Source organism: Dasypus novemcinctus, chromosome 8 (genome assembly GCF_030445035.2).
Source record: "Dasypus novemcinctus isolate mDasNov1 chromosome 8, mDasNov1.1.hap2, whole genome shotgun sequence".
Taxonomy (NCBI): domain Eukaryota; kingdom Metazoa; phylum Chordata; class Mammalia; order Cingulata; family Dasypodidae; genus Dasypus; species Dasypus novemcinctus.
In genome coordinates this window covers 12599236-12616468 of record NC_080680.1, presented here as the reverse complement: position 1 = coordinate 12616468, position 17233 = coordinate 12599236, and the positions used below count along the sequence as shown (strand labels likewise).

At 42.7% G+C, this 17233-nt stretch overlaps 1 long non-coding RNA gene across 2 annotated transcripts; it reads left to right on the top strand.

The window, feature by feature from the left end:
* Positions 1 to 50: 50 nt before the first annotated feature.
* On the top strand, positions 51 to 5504 carry LOC139439401 (uncharacterized). 2 transcript variants are annotated; one of them, XR_011649309.1, is made up of 3 exons: positions 51 to 448; positions 788 to 904; positions 5423 to 5504. It is a non-coding gene; the product is annotated as an uncharacterized lncRNA (long non-coding RNA). The 2 variants fall into 2 exon arrangements; XR_011649310.1 differs by lacking the exon at positions 5423 to 5504 and adding an exon at positions 1243 to 1391.
* Positions 5505 to 17233: the final 11729 nt, after the last annotated feature.

Sequence of the window (17233 nt, the reverse complement as noted above, 5' to 3'; positions counted from 1 at the left end):
TTATCCTGTAAATGTTCATTTAGTTTCAGATTAGCTTGAACCAAGTGGAAGCATTTCCTATCTCTAAAATATTGCTCTAACCAATACATGGTTGGCAGATAAAAAGTTGGAGATTCATGCCACTTTCACTTCTGGATCTCTGTCCCTACCTTTAGTGCCCATTCCAAAAAGGTCAGGCCCCAAGGCTAAGGTTACCAGCCAGAGACAACGCAGACACCGGCGGACTGTGAAGAGAAAGGCCCCCAAGGAGATACCACCTGAAGCTGTAAAGGAGTACATTGACCTCATGGAAGGGCTGGTGGGGTCTGTGCACCCAGCCTCTGAGGGGGAAGATGGAAAATGGGAAGAGGAAGAACATGGGCAGCAGGAAGATGATGGAATGTATGCAGACCCGGATCTCCTCAGCTACATCGACCAGCTGTGTGCAGAGGAAGACTTCATCACCAAGGTGGGTGGATTTTAGGTGTGGTGTCTAGCAGATTCCCTACTTTTAGCTCTGTCAGCATGTTAAAGTCTGTGCTTCTTTCCCAGTCTTTTGAAACTTGGGTCTTTTCCTTTTCTCGTGTGCAGCATGGAGTGTGCACATGTATGAGTTTCTGACTCTTTGTGTGTGTGTATGTGTGTGTGCATGTGTGAGTGTGTATGTGTGTAGCTGGTGGAGGTCATGGTCCAAAACATCCACCGATTGCAGACTGAGGTGCAGTGACAATGAATTCCCTCCTGCTTCCAAAAGTGACAGGTGGCTCTTTCTCAAGGGCGCTCAATCCCCTTTTATTACTGTTCCCAGGTGGAGGCTGTCATTCACCCTCGATTCTTAGCAGAATTGCTTTCCCCAGGAGCTCATGTAGACTTCTTGTCCCTAACAGAGGAGCTGCAGCAAGAGCAAGGACTCACACCCAACCAGGTAAACCAATGTTGGGAGGGAATCTCACAACATGGAATCCACATGACCTTGTCTAACTTACTTTGTCTTGGGTGGCATGGCTTCTGGAGAAAAACAACTGAAGGTGTGGGAGCAAGTGGGGAACCAGTAGGGAGGAAATTATGTAGAGGTGTGGGGTAGGAGTGGTTGGGATTGAAAGTTTGGGAATAATGCATAGGAAGATGGGCAGAATGAACTACAATATATGTATGCAAAATTGACCTGCCTTCTGACCAAGTGCAGTCATCTCCATTACCCATTCAGCCACCTCATATGAGCAACATCTGTAGAATCATTAATTGTCTATTTCCTTGACACAGCTGGTTGAGAAGCGTCTGCTGTCCTTGAAAGAGGGTGTGGAAGCACCTCCAACTTATGAAACACCTGGATTGGGCTCATTTCCTTCCATGTGCAAGTGTAGAAATGATGCAGAGAGTAAAGCTGACCACGGCCAACTTCTAGGGGTTAAAGTCAGTAGTGCTACCGTACATTTGGATGGCAGAGCAGACAACAGCCTGGCTATCCCTGAAGACATTGCTGTCTTTTCAAGGAGTCAAGAGGATCCTCAAATCATAAAGAAACAAATGTGCTATCCTCACCAACACCAAAGACACTCTTCCCCTAGATCCGGAAACAGAGATGATGTGGCTCTGCAAGAAATCTCTTCTGTAAGTGCAAAATCCAAGCCTGCAGATGGGTCCAATGAAGAGGAAGATGAGCAACTCCCCAGCCTTGCATTCCTCTTGGCTCCACAACATCACCTGCTGCCATGGAGATTTGTCATGAGTCCCCCCCCTCACTCTGGCCGTCAAACCTCTGGAATAAAGGGAGCCCATGGAGCATCCCTGCCTGCATCATCTGTGAAAAGAGGTCACAATCAAACTCCTCGACCTGATGGCAAGACTCCAAACACAGCTTTAGTTGAAGGTCCATCTTCTGCTGAAAGCAAATCCCACCTCATAGCTGACTTTGAGGCCTCTGGCAGGCAAACAGTGGCTCTGGGTGCAAGTCAATCTTCTCATCCTCAAAAAAGAACATGTGACCAACTTTTGGATCATAGAAGGAAGAAGCCCCGATGTAGAGAGTAGGGAGCAGTGGGACCAAACTCTCCACATATCAGACCTTCCATTGTGGACCCCCAGAGTACTTTTCCTCTTGCTTTAGCCAAGTGACTCTAAATGCTGCTTCCTGGCCCTCCTGCTGTTCCTTGGCAGTTCTAGAGATTGTGGGGAGTGCAGTGGGGGTCTTCAAAGACTTTCCAATGTGAACGTGATCCCCATGGTGGGGGATGAGGAGTGGTAGTTTTAGGAGTTGTATAGTAAATGTAAATAAAGGTAGTTTTGCTTAAAAATGCTCTCAGGGCTGCAATATTGTATACATCCAACACTGCTCTTGAGGGATGGTGGCATGGTGAAGGTGGAAGGATACGGATGGCTGAAGTCTCTATGCATCCACGGGTGACTGACCTAGTGCTGCCCTCCTGCTTCAGTCTGTCTTCCTTCAGGCTGCTCCTGGGTAAAGAGAAATTTCGTGGTTTTGCTGTTAAGTGACAGGTCCCCTGTGATCTTTTTCATCATGCCTTCTCACAAGCCCTGGCTCCATTGCGGGTGGCCATCACTGGATGGAAATCGTAGTATTATCTGTATCTCCTAATAATTTCCTGATGGAGAGTTCCTCTTCTACCTTTCTAACTTCTGGACTTTCAGCTAATTTTCTATAATTGATATGTGAGACGACACCTTTCATAAGTGTGTTTTCCTTACCTAAAGGATGTAGACATTGTGCCTTCCATGGTCCTCAGCACATGCAGGCCAGTTGCTGTTCAGTTGGTTTGAGCAGAGACCACCAAGCTGCCTTCCCAGGGGCATGGCTCTGTGTGTTCCAGCCTCTGTATAGACATAGCACATTCAGACTCAGGATTACTAAATGTGTAAGTAGTGTTGGCCTATTTCCTAATGCTAATAAGGACAGAAAAAGTGTATGGGGTAAAAGAAGATTCACAAGTGCATAAAAATTTATTTGTATGCAATATGGTATAGGCAGGGAGGATATGAAGTTGCTTTGTGTATTTCTGTGCAGGAATGAGTCTTGTCCAACTAGATGGGGAGGGTTTCGCATTTGTGGCTAAGGGGACAAAGGCTCAGGAGCCTTTGGCCTCTTCCAAGGATCATTCCACAACCACTGTTTTCTCTCCTCCCTAAATAATGACTGAAAATTTTATATGGAATACATGCAGAAAATTATATTCAGGTCTAAAATTGTTTCTTTCCAATGAAAGTCAAACCAACTTGATTGTTAAAAAACCAAACAGAAAAATACATGGTTTGATTTGTTTAGCAAGCCGTGGGCTGCCCTGCATGTGCAGGGTATATTTAAGCCAGGAGGAAGGTGGAGAAGGGCTGAGGTACTTAGTCAACCCCTCCCTGGGTTCTTGTCCAGGCCCATGGTTAGAGCAGTTAGACTGCCTGGGGATGTGGCATTTAGTGACTAGGTTTTGATTCTGAGGGATGTGGGGAGTTTAGCTGAGCACTGGGTGGACATGTTCTGAACCTGAATTAAGAGGTGTCATATGAGAATATAATCAAGAAAAAGAGCTGAGATCAAGGAGATAGGATGCACCCACTCTTTGTACTGAAACCGTTTTTGTCACCCTCCAATTGCTAATTAACCTCTCAAATTGAAGTGTCCATGGTCCATTCTCTCCACTCATTCTTTCAGCCCTAACAGACACTGAGATTCCCTGACACTCACACTTGTTCCTGGCCACTGGTTCCTTCTCCACGTTCTAAGTTCTGATGCCTTGCCCACTGCCTGTGTGGTTTCATGCAAGTCATGGCTCCCATTGCGTGTCCCCTGGCACAGCCCACATGCACAGCTGGGGTCTCAGGGTGGTGTCCCAACAGAAGAGGAAAAATGGGGATAAAGCTGTTCTTTTACCAAGGTTGTCTGGCCCCCATGCCTGCTGCCAGTGAAGAACTAGAGATAGAAACAGACACATATCAAGACTCTCTCTCCTCATCATCTTCACATATTACCCACAGTTATGCCCACCATTTCTCTTTCACCTCTACCTTCTTTTTCCAAAGTGAGCAGCATCCAGAAACTTTGTAAAAACTAATCCATTCCTGGTAACTTTGCATTGGCAGATTTAGCAAACTAAGACAGTATGCTCTAAGGCAATAAATTTTATAAAGACAATAAGGAATATTTCATAATGATTAAAATGTTATTACATCTTAAAGACATGACAATTGTAAAATATGTTCATGCCTAACAGTTGAGACTTCAAATGCCTGAAGAAATAACCCGAGAGTTGAAAAGAGAGATAATTGAACAATCATAGTCTATGGTTTCCATACCCACTTCCAATAATTGATAGAACTACTAGACATAAATCCAGCAAGGTATAGAAGATTTGCACAACATTATCAACCAACTCTACCTAACTGACATGAAGAAAACATTCCATCCATTGGCTGCAGTATACACATACTTTTGGAGTACATAAGAAATGTTCTCCAGTTACAATTTCTGCTGTTCAAATTAAAGTAACAACAACAACAGAACAAAAACCTAAAGTCTCTGTAAATTTGAAATTATGCAAAGTATGTTCTCCAATTGCAATGGAATGAAATTAGAGTCAACAACAGAAAGGAGTCTGGAAAACCTCCTGATATTTGATTGTTAAATAATAACCATTGGAATAATCCATGGGTCAATGAAGACATTACAGGGAAATTGCTAAATATCTTTACCTGATCTAAAAAAAACACAACATATCAAATCCTATGGGATGCATCAAAAAGTAAAGCTTAGAGACTTTTGGGGAGATGGCATCAGAGTACACAGGCAGGGCTCAACTCTCACAAAAGCAATGGAGAAAGGGCAAAGAGCTGTTGGAAGGACCTGTGTTGGGGTTGACAAACCTGGACAGTGCTGCCCAAGCCCCAGGAAGGCAAGGGACAGAGAGCCGAAGAACCCGAAATGACAACTGTGAGTTACTAAACACCCCTGGCAGGAGGAAAGGGTTCCCAGCACCCATTCTCAAGGCATGAAGACTTATAAAACCTGTGGCAAACCAGGTTGCCTCTATGAGACCCTGATGGAAGTTCAAGGAAAACTTTGAATGCAGATGGTTGAAAATGACGTTGCCATCATGTATGGCTGAGGAGCCTTGTAAGTCATACAGTACCCAGGAAAATTTGTTGAGTACAGGCAGAGATGAAAGCAGCTGCAACGTTCATAACATAGCCTGCTGTAAACACACAATGAGACATTTAATCGCGAGCTGTACTAAGTTAGAAATGCTTATGATTAACTAGGAAAATGAATTCCTAAGTCATGATCACTTAATTCCTCATCATAGCTGGAATCTATTGTTAATTCTACATCATAGCTAAGAGCCTGATATATATATATATACTGGATAAAACTGGATAAAACTAATAAAGGGAGCTTCTTTAAGCATAGAACTTGAGTGCATGCATGTGCTTTCTTCAGGCATCTGAGTCTTGCTGGACAAGACTTCCACTTCTGAACCCCAACAAACGGTGCCTGAACAGGGACCCCACACAATGTCGAGGACAAGGAGGAATACTGACTGCAGTCATACATTCCTGGTAAGGGAAGCAGGATAATTCATGTCCATGACTTGTTATAACTATGGGAGCACAGTTCCCTAAGGAACAGTCAACATTTCTTAAGGTTTTGCAGTAGGTGCTCAAAGCTGCCAGAACTCAGGTAGCACAGGGCAACTTGTATCTTTTTTCAATGTCTTTTTGATTACTGTCCTTGGTTTCCCAATGAGGAGAGCCTAGAATTGTGAGACTGGAATAAGGTGGGTGAGAAATTGAATTATCATCATGAAGCAGGAGGACAGGTTACTGGTGAGCACTTAGCCCTCTGTGGTTTCATTAAATCTGCCCTTGAGCCAGTACAATTGGATTCAGATCCTGAACCATGTGAACCTTTCCTGGAGCTTTCGGTCACTGAGGCTTCCAAAGAAGTACTTCCCAAAGCCTCTGTACTTGAGAGAGATATCTCTGAAGGTGTTCGTAATTTTGTTCCCCAAATGCAAAAATGTTTAAAAGAAGTCTTAAAGGAGGGGGATAGATAGGCCAGTTTGTATCCGGTGGTGGTAAATCCTCAACAACAGCCTGTTTATGAGCCCCTGCCTTATAGTAATGTTTTTAAAGAATTGTGAATCCTCACGGGGCCTACATGATGGAGTGGGGGAGAGTATGGGCCATGATGTGAACCAGTGTATATGGGGTGCAGGGGTGCCCAGAGATGTACTTGCCAAGTCCAGTGGATGTGTCGTGATGATGGGAACGAGTGTTGTTGGGGGGTGGGGGAGAGGGGGGGTGGGGGGGTGGGGTTGAATGGGACCTCACGTATATGTTTTTAATGTAATATTATTACAAAGTCAATAAAAAATAAAAAAATTTAAAAAAAAAAAAAAAAAAAAAAACTTAAAAAAAAAAAAAAAAAAAAAAAAAGGAGTCTAAAAGACAATGGAACACACTCCCCTGATACGGAGGGAGTCCTCAGAGCCTTGGCAAATGCTCATGCTATGATACCAGTAGACTGGAAAAGGTTAGTCTGCACTCTGTGCTGGCTCGAAACAGCATTTGGCTAACTGATTATCATGAAGGAGCGAACAGCAACATATTCCAAATCTTAATCACCAGATTCCTGTTACTCTTGAAACTCTTCTTGGTAAAGGCCAATTTGCCAATCCTCCGGCTCAGGCGCAAGCAGATCAGAGGTTGTTTACTCAATGTTTTGAAATTGCTCAAAAGGCATGGAAGGCTCTACCAGAAGGTAAATGTCCTCAGAAATCTTTTGCCTCCATTAGACAGGGTGCCCATGAACCTTATATGGATTTCATAGATTGGCATAAAGAGGCTAATGATAGGCAAATAGACAATATTCAGGCTGCTGATACACTGCTTATGCAATTGGCTTATGAATATGCTAACGCTGATTGTCAGCAGGTTCTGTTACCTATCAAACCCACCGCACTTGCCATAGGCGATTATCTAAATGCTTTTCAAAATGTAGGTACTGAGATCCATAAAGCAAAAGTTCTTGCTGCTCTTATTAATATCAATGTCACTTGTTTTAAATGTGGGAAAAGAGGACATGTTTGGAGGAATTGTACTGTTAAAAATTCTTCTCCTTCTGAACGCTTGCCCACTCAAGTCTGTTCTAAATGTAAAAAAGGAAAACATTGGGTTAATCAATGCAAATCCTGGTCTGACAGTCAAGGGCGACCCCTATCCGGAAATGCCCAGAGGAGCAGGGCTCCTGGTGCTCCCAAAAAATACCAGAGCAAAAACCTCAGGCGTTTTGGAAAACACCCAGTCCTCAATCTCTGACCTTAAAGCAAGCACCCGAGGAAGTGCTGGACTTGACATTTGCTCCACTCAAGAAATAATTTTAAAAAAACGAATAAGATTGAATTGGTTCCAACTGATGTTTGGGGCCCTCTACCCAAAAACACCTTTGTCTTCTTGTAGGACGATCCAGTACTTGTATTAATGGGCTCAGTGTTAACCCTGGTGCTACTGAGAATGATTATACAGGAGAAATAAAAATTATGCTTAGTTCCAATGTGTTTCAAATTGTTCCAATGGGGCAGTGTATCGCATAACTTTTGCTGCTTCCTATGCCTCCTATCGAATCAGAATCTAAAGCTTGAGCTGGGGGCTTTGGCAGTTACCACTGTTCAACAATTCTATAGTCCAGCCCCACAGCAGAATAAACCTATGCTAACAACATCCATAAATGGAATAGAGTTTCCTAAGCTAGATGACATGGGAGCTGATGTACCGTTTATTTCAGAGTCGTTTTGGCCATCGGCCTGGCCTAAAGAATCTTGCTCCTTTCCTTTGCAAGGAATAGGAGGCTCAACAACTACACAGGGCAGTTCCATTTTGTTACAAGTAACTGGGCCAGAGGGACACAAGGACATTTCAACCTTATGTTTTCCCCATCCCTATTAATTTGTGGGGAAGAGACTGACTACCCCAATGGAATGCCCAAATCACCATTCCACATTTTTGATGATGGTCACTGATTGATTAACTCCTCTGTCCCTTACAAGGATCTCTACAAGCCTGTATGGGTTGATCAGTGGCCTTTATTAGAGGAGAACCTTTTTCATGCTCATCAACTGGTGAAAGAACAATTAGCCCTTGCTTATATAGAAGTGTCCCACAGTCCCTGGAACACTATCTTTATTATTCCAAAAAAATCCAGAAAATGGAGACTTACTCATGATCTTAGACAAATTAACAAAATGACTCAACCCATGGGAGGCCTACAATCAGGTCTCCCTAACCCCGCTTTGCTCCCCCCAAATTGACATCTAATTATTATTGACTTGAAATATTGTTTCTTTCCTACTCCCTTAGCTGTGCAAGACCACCCTGGGTTTGCTTTTTCCTTGCCAGCTATTAACAATGCTTCTCCCATGCAGAGATATCAATGGACTCTGCTTCCTCAAGGCATGGTTAATAGACCTACCATTTGTCAATATCTACTTCATCAAATTTTACAGCCTATTTGTGAAAAATATCCAAGAGTTATTCTCTATCATTATATGGATGTTATTTTACTTGCAGCCAATACAGAAGAAAGCTTACAGGTTCTTTTACATGAAGTCCTTCACATCATCCAAATTAATGGGTTACTTGTCGCTCAAGAAAAAATTTAGAGAGTTGAGCGGACGCAGTATTTAGGTTATATTTTAGCCAACAGAAATGTGCAGCTGTCAGCCTTTAAGTTGACCATTCCTTCTGAACTTACTTTAAATTATGTGCAGCATATTTTGGGAGTCATAAATTGGATAAGACCCACATTAGGTATTCCTACATAGCAGCTACGTCTGTCTAACGCCCTTAAGGGTGTTAACAAATGAAGCCAAAGCTGAACTCAACTTGGTGTCACAAGCCATCTCAGGAAGGTATTTACATCATCTTAACCCTCACTTCCCAATACATTTTTTCTGTCTTTTTAGACCACATTCTCCAATAGGGTCACTTCCCAATAAATTTTTCTGTCTTTTTACACCACATTCTCCAACAGGATTGATAGACCGATTGACTCCAGCACTTCACATTCTCGAGTGGGTTTATTTATCCCATATCCCAAAGAAATCACTTACTCCATATGTTCAACTTGTTGCCTTTTTAAAGATTTTTATTTCTCTCTCCTTCCCCGCCCCCCCCCAGTTGTCTGCTCTCTGTGACTATTCGCTGTGTGTTCTTCTGTGACTGCTTCTATCCTTATCAGTGGCACCGGGAAACTGCATTTCTTTTCATTGTGTGATCTTGCTGTGTCAGCTGTCCATATGTGCGGCGCCATTCTTGGGCAGGCTGCACTTATTTCATGCTGGGCGGCTCTCCTCACGGGGCGCATTCCTCATGCATGGGGCTCCCCTATGCGGGAACTCCTTGCACGCATCAGCGCTGCTCATGGGCCAGCTCCACCTTGCACGCATCAGCGCTGCTCATGGGCCAGCTGCACATGGGACAAGGAGGCCCGGGGTTTGAACCTTGGACCTCCCGTGTGGCAGACAGACACCCTAACCACTAGGCCAAGTCCGCTTCCCAACTTGTTACCTTTTAAATCATAAAGGGACAGAATCACTGCTTGCAGGTAAGTGGAAAGGAGCCTTCATCAGTATTCATTCCCTTTACCACCTCACAGTTGGACGCTTTGCTACAGCATTCTCATGACTTTCAAGTTGCTTTAATAGAGTGCTAGGGGAATGTTAACTTTTCCCTTCCTGCTGATAAATTCCTCCAACACTTGCATACTTATCTTTTACTCTCCCTATTGTTATTTCTCATCTAATTTCTCACTGTTTTTGTCCACGGATCTGGAAACACCGCTAAAGCTGTTATTACCTGGAAAATGCCAGAAGGCTGGCAATCATTTACTTTGCAGGGCTACTCACCCACACAAAAGGCTGAACTTGCTGCAGTCATCGCATCCTTACAGTATCTTTCTTCGCAGCCTCTAACATTGTTAGCGACTCTGCTTATACTGTCTATGTTGTTCACACTTTTCAAACTGTACTTATTAAGCCTTTGGAATACAAAGTTTTACACGTACTTTTTCTTACCCTCCAATCTCTTTCAGATGCTCGAATTAACCCTGTTTATATTACTCACCTCTGTTTCCACACTTCTTTACCAGGACCATTATCAGGGGGAAATGCCTAAGCTGACCACTTAGTCATGACTTCTACACTTGCTTTTCAACAATCTCATGTATCTCATGATTTCTTTCACCAAAATGCCAGAGCTCTCATAAAACAGTTTAAGTTGTCCCTTGCTTGAGCTAAACAAACAGTCCACAGCTGTACTGATTGCCGAGCTGTGACTTCACCGCAACCTGCACTGGCTGTTAACCCACGTGGCTTACAACCTAATGAATGAATTATGGCAGATGGATGTGACTCACTACCCTCATTTGGTGATTGAAGTATATTCATGTTACGATTCTATTCTCACATTATTTATTTGCTTCTTTACACACTGGAGAACGCTCCTCTCATGTGTGTCCACATCTTCAAGCTTTCTCCATCACAGGTCATCCCTGCTCTTTTTAAAAACTGATAATGGTCCCGCTTATACTTCATAGGCTCTTCAATGTTTTCTTACAATATTGGAATATTCAACATATTACTGGCATTCCTCATAATCCAAAAGGACAAGCTATTGTAGAGTGTTCCCACCATCTCCTGAAAACTTATCTTAAAAACCATAAAAGGGAGAATATGGATTCCCCCCCCAACCATGGAACCAGTTACAAAAAGTCTTATATACATTAAATTTTCTAAATCACGATGCTCATTCCTGTTCTACAGTAGAAAGGCATTTCTAGCTCCTCACATCCTCATTCACAACCTCTGGTTTGGTATAAGGATCCTAACTTGGGCCTGAAGGGCAGGGACCTGCCTTCCTCATTACATGGGGATGGGGTATGCTTGTGTTTCTACTTCTACAGGGATCTGCTGGTTGCCAGCCCAGAACATAAAGCCATATCATGGACCTCTCCAAGAAGGGTCTCCGACCTCCCACTTGCAAACTGGAAATAACTATAACCCCGGACGACCTGGGCTGGAAGTTTATGTAAAAAATGTTACTAACTGTAATTTTCCTGTCAATAAGACAACTGGATGGAGTGGCACTGGTAGTGGCAGTCCGTCAGTTCAGTTACTTAACCTTTTAAAGTCTCCATGGCATCTGAAACTTTGGAGACTGGGATTGCCATTTTTCCTAGAGAACACTGGATTGTACAATATCCGAAGGATGCTGTGGCCTGTCCTGACAATGCTCAGTGCAATGCCACTATTGTGGCTAAAGGTCCTATAGGTTCTGTTACTGTTTGTACAACCCATCTTTTTGTGCTCCTTGCAGCTACTGATCACTCCCTAACCTTTAAAGGAGCTGTTTATAATGTTACATTTAAACCTCCTATATACTATTTAAGTTGCTTGACTCATCACAATGTTACTACTTCAAATATTACTTCTTTGTTTATTTTTCAATGACAGGCACAACAGTGGGTACCCCTTAACCTCACATGTGAATGGCAACCTCTGACAGGACTTTTCCTACTGGTTGAAGCTTTTGACAAGTTGCAAGTAAAGTGCTTCCTTGGCACACTGATAGCAGCCATAATCTCCACTGTAACTATTGCCACATTAGGCGCTACTACTTCAAACTGCTGAAGAATTAGATTCATTTATGGACAATGTAACCAATGAACTGTTGATTCAAATGAACATAGATAGTGAAATTATGTTTAGATTAGATGCTTCAGAAGCTTCTGTTATGTGGATAGGACAACAAGAAGCTTTGTGCGAACTAAGTTGTCATGTGATTGTAACTTTTCTCATATTTGTGTAACCCCCCTTTCACAAGATTTATTGAGTGAAACCTGGCACACTGTCCAGCATAATCTTAACGCAGCTTTTCCTCAGAATACTTCACAAGAGCTTGCCTTATTACAAACCTATTTGTTTCATAATTGCCATAAATATAATAAAAGATATATTAATGTAATTTCATCTGTGTCACAACATCTCTCTCCTTCCAACTGGCTTGCACATCTTAATATACACAATTGGATAAATTTTGCTTTCATTATATTAGTGATTGCAGCCATTCTTTATCTATGCTACAAATTTGTATAGAAAAGATCAAAAGATGATATATTCTTTGTTTCTAACTGATCTAACAAACAAAAAAGGGGGAAATGTGGCAAACCAGGCTGCCTCTGTGAGACCCTGATGGAAGTTCAAGGAAAACTTTGAACGGAGATGGTTGAAAATGACTGTCACCTGCGGTCACCCCTCGGGCTGAAGTGTGGTTTGCTGGCCTGGCGGGGGAGCAGCCGCCATAGGCCTAATTCCAAGCCGCTGCCCCCATAATAGGGTGGCTGGTCGGACTCACCGCCACCCCTGAAGGGAGCTCGGCATGGGCGCAGAGTGCCCTCGGGTCTCCCCTTCTCGGCAGCCATGCTTCCGCGGCCGCCCCTCCTCCCGGATAGCGCCACACGATGCCTTATGAGGCAACACCCTTCTTCTTCTTTCTCCCTGCGCAGGCGCAGGGTGGAAATTTCCAGTCTGCCTTTTCCCTCCCTCCGACAGCAGCAACAGCCAGGCGTGGGCGGGAAACTCCAGTCTGCCCTCTACCCCAGCAACAGAAGCCACCAATCCCTAAACCCTGCCCCTTCCCCCAGCAACAGCGACAGCCAATCCCTAACCACCACCCTCCCCCGTCCAGTACCGCCCACTGACCTTTCTCAGGCAACCAATCAGAACAGGGCATGGCTTCGACCAATCAGCCTTCCCCAGCCCCTATAAAACTGTTGCCTCTCCCTCAATAAAGTGGACTTGCGTGTTTATCTTGTCTCCGCGGTAGTTCTTCTGCCGTGCGCCCTCCAGTCCTGAGAGCCCCCGACAAGGGCCTGGCCTCCCTTGTCCCCAGTTCGTCGCCTGCTTCTCTGGGTGACCCCCTTGTCGCCGGCTTCGCCGGGCGACCCCGTCAGCCGAACCGCGCAACCCCTGTGAGACCGATCCTTTGTCTGCTGCTGGACCGACCCCTCGTCCCAAGTGGGACCGACCCCTCGTCCCAAGCGGTACCGACCCCTCATCCCAAGTGGGACCGACCCCTCGTCCGCAGCCAGACCCCACCTCTACCGACCGAGCAAGCCGTCGCAGTCACCATCATGTCTGTCTGAGGAGCCTTGTAAGTCATGTAGTACCCAGGAAAATTTGTTCAGTACACAAGGGGATGAAAGTAACTGTAATGTTCAGAACACAGCCTGCTGTAAACACACAATGAGACATTATTCACAAGCTGTACTAAGTTAGAAATGCTTATGATTAACCAGGGAAACAAATTCCTAAGTCATGATCACTTGTTAATTCTACATCATAGCTGAAACTAAGATATACATATATATATATACTGGGTAAAAACCAATAAAGGGAGCTTCTTCTTTAAGCACACAACTGTGTGTATGCATGTGCTTTCTGCATGCATCTGAGTCTTGCTGGCCAAGACTCTTCCCACTTCTGGACCCCAACAATAAAACCCATGGCTAACTGCAGCTGACTGAGAAGGGAACAACCATCTTCCTCCCTGGGAAGAGGGAGGGTGTGGCAGAGGGCAGCGTGGTTTCACTTTAGTGAGTTTGACCACACAGCCAGCTCTGAACCTCATTCTCACCAGACCAGAAACAAGGGTAAGCAGGGGATTGAGGCACTTCCTTGGAAGCGCTCACCAACGAGTGCCATCTGCTGGCCAGTTGGGAAACAGCAATGAGAAAAACTGCTTTTAGGTCACTTTTTCCCCAAACTCTGGGGAAAAATATCTGTACCCCATTATTGAATCCCTGGCCTGGTTTTGGTAACATAATGTGGGCAGTTTGAAAGATACAGAGTGAGTTGAACCAAAACTCAAAGAGCCATTGTGAAAGAAAACCAATCATTCAAAGATGATCCAATACTAATCATCCTCAAGCTCTTCCAAAAAACCAAACTGGAGAGAATGCTACTAAACACATTCTATGAAGCCAACATCACCCTAATACCAGAACCAGATAAAGATACTACAAAAAACAAAATTATAGACCAATACTTATAATGAATATATATGTAACTCAATGGGATAAACTCTTGAAAAATATTGACAATCCCATATCCAACAAGGGTTTGCTATCCATGTCATAGAAAGAGATCACACAACTCAAAGATGTAAAGACAAGCAACCCAATTTAAAAATGGGCCAGCAATGAAGACACCCAGGTCCTATGGTCATGATAGATGGCTCTGGAGTTCAGGCCTTGCCAGTGGGCCCTACTTTGGAACTTGTGTTCCCGAGTGTGATGGAGTTGGACTTAAATGTGACTTCTCTACACATGCCTCTTATGTCACTTTTACTGAACCTGTGGTTGGCGCTGGGGTTGGTGTGTGCTCAGGAGACTTGAATCTCTGGACTGTCCATGTGCCAGCTGGGACCTGAGCTTCAGAAGAGTTTCAACAACTACTCTCTGGTTCATTGGACTTACCCAGGTCAGCTGACAGGGAGGTGAGGATGGTCAACCACCACACCATGGAAATGAGAGAGTCTACAACTGCAAGCGGGAGAATCTCATCTACCAGTCATATGGGATCTAAACCCTTCTTGATTTAGAGATGGAGTGAACATTGCCATCCCAGGGTCTTCAGGTTGGAGGAATAAATTATGGATTACAGAGGACTTACTGGTATTACTATAGAATTGTTGTAACCGTAGCAATGGAACAAACTATCACTGATTTGGAGACAGTGGCTATGGGAGTTGCTGAGGGTAGGGAGAGGGAAGAAGAGGTGTGGTATGGGGGCATTTTTGGAACAGGAAGTTGTCCTGAATACTACTGCAAGGGCAGATGCAGGAAATTTTATATCCTGCCATAACCCACTGAATGGACTGGGAGAGTGTGTAAACTACAATGTAAACTATAATCCATGCTGTGTAACAGTGCTCCAAAATGTATTCATCAAATGCAATGAATGTATCACACTGACGAAAGAGGTTGTTGATGTGGGAGGAGTGGGGGTATATGTGAACTTCTTATATTTAGTAATGTAACATTTTGTGTGATCTATTTTTCTTTAAAAAAGAGATAATATAAAACAACAGCAACAAAAAAACTACACTGAGGGAGTGGATGTAGCTCAGGTGGTTGAGCACCTACTTCCCATGTATGAGGCCCTGGGTTTGATCCCCAGTTACTCCTAAAAAGAAAGGAATGAAAAAAATGTCATTAAGGGGTAACTCTCATTTCATTTTCAAGTATTGTTCTAAAATTTACTGAGGTGTTGAGAGTACAGCTCTGTGATGAAAATGAGGGCTGCTAAGTGTGCACTTTGAATAGATTGTACAAAGCATGAGACTATAAAACACAATGAATCCTATGGTAGAAGGTGGACCATGATTAACAAAACACATATGAGAACTTCTGTCATGATCTACAACAAGTATATAATACTAATACAGGCTGTTATTTACCAGATACATTGGAGGAAAATACACCAAATATAAGATATTTGCTGTAGTAATGTTTCGATGATGCTCTTTCATAGTTTGTAATAATTGTTTTACAATGCAGATTGTTGGTAATGTATGGGAGCCCTGTATGATGATATGCATGTTTTTTTGTAGTTCACAACTTATACACGTATTGTTTATGGATGTTCATGTACGAATGATGAACTTCAATACAACAAGGAAAAAAAAAGAATTTATACACCACAATTGAGTGGGTTTTATCCCAGGTATACAAGGGTGTTTCAACACAAGAAAATCAATTAATGGTATTACCACGAAAAATCACATGATCCTCTTGATTGATGTAGAAAAAGCATTTGACATAATATAGCACCCTTTCTTGGTTAAAAAAAAAAATCTCCAAAAATAGGAATAGAAGGAAGTGTTCTCAACATGGTGAAGTTCATACATGAGAAACTCACAGCTAGCATTGTAGTGAACAGTGGAAAATGGAAATCTTTCCTGCTTAGATCAAGAGCAAAACAAGCATCCCCTGTGTCACCACTGTTATTTGATATTTTGCTAGAAGATCTAGCTAATTAATTAGGCTAGTTAAATAAATAAAAGGCATCCAAATAGATACAAAAGAAGGAAAACTTTCCCTGATTATGTAATCCTACAGCTAGAAAATTCAGAAAAATCCACAACAAATATCCTAAAACTATATAAGAGGTCAGCAAAGTGGTGGAATACAAGATCAATTTGCAAAAATTCATAGCGTTTCTATACACTACTGATGAGCAATCTGAGGAGGAAATGAGAAAAAATTCCATTTACAAACGTGCCTAAAAGGATCTAATGTTTAGGAATAAATTAACCAAGGACATAAAGAACCTGTATTCAGACAACTAAAAAACATTGCTAAAAGAAACTGAAGAAGACTTAAATAAATGGAAAGACATTGTGTATTCATGGACTGGAAGACTAAATATTGTTAAGATGCCAGTTTTACCCAAACTGATTTATAGATTTAAGACAATCCCTATAAAAATGCCAACAGTCTTTTTTTTCCTTTTTTGCATAAATGGAAAAGCCAATTAACAATTTTATTTGGAAGGGTAAGTGGCCATGAATAGACAAAAAATTATTTAAATAGAAGAATGAGAGGATTGTGTGAACATGGCTGATGAGGTAGGCAGATAAAACTTAGCTCTTACTAGAACAACTGAGAGGGAGTCAAGAGCTGCCTTGCTGACCTACTTTGGGGTACAGTAGACCAGGACAGTGCTTCCCAAAGTAATCTCTCTGACCACAATGAAATGAAGCTGGAAATCAGTAAGGACCAGAGAACCAGATTAGGCACAAAGATAGGGAAGTTAAACAATACACTCTTAGACAAACAGTGGGTCAAGGAGTGAATATAAAAAGAAATCAGTAACTACCTTGGAGTGAATGAAAATGGCATGACATATCAAAACCTATGGGGTGCAGTAAAACTGTGCTGAGAGGGAAATTCATAGCTATAAACGCATATTTCAAAAAAGAAGATAGAGTGAAAATTAAAAACCTAACTGCACACCAGAAGGAATTAGGAAAAGAACAACAAACTAATCCCAAAAGAAGTATAAAGAAGGAAATAACAAAGATTAGAACAGCTTTAAATAAAATCAAAATTTTAAAAATAATAGAAACAAACACTGAAAAAACAACCAAAAGCTGGTTCTTCAAGAGGCTCAAGCCCTTAAATAGACTAGCA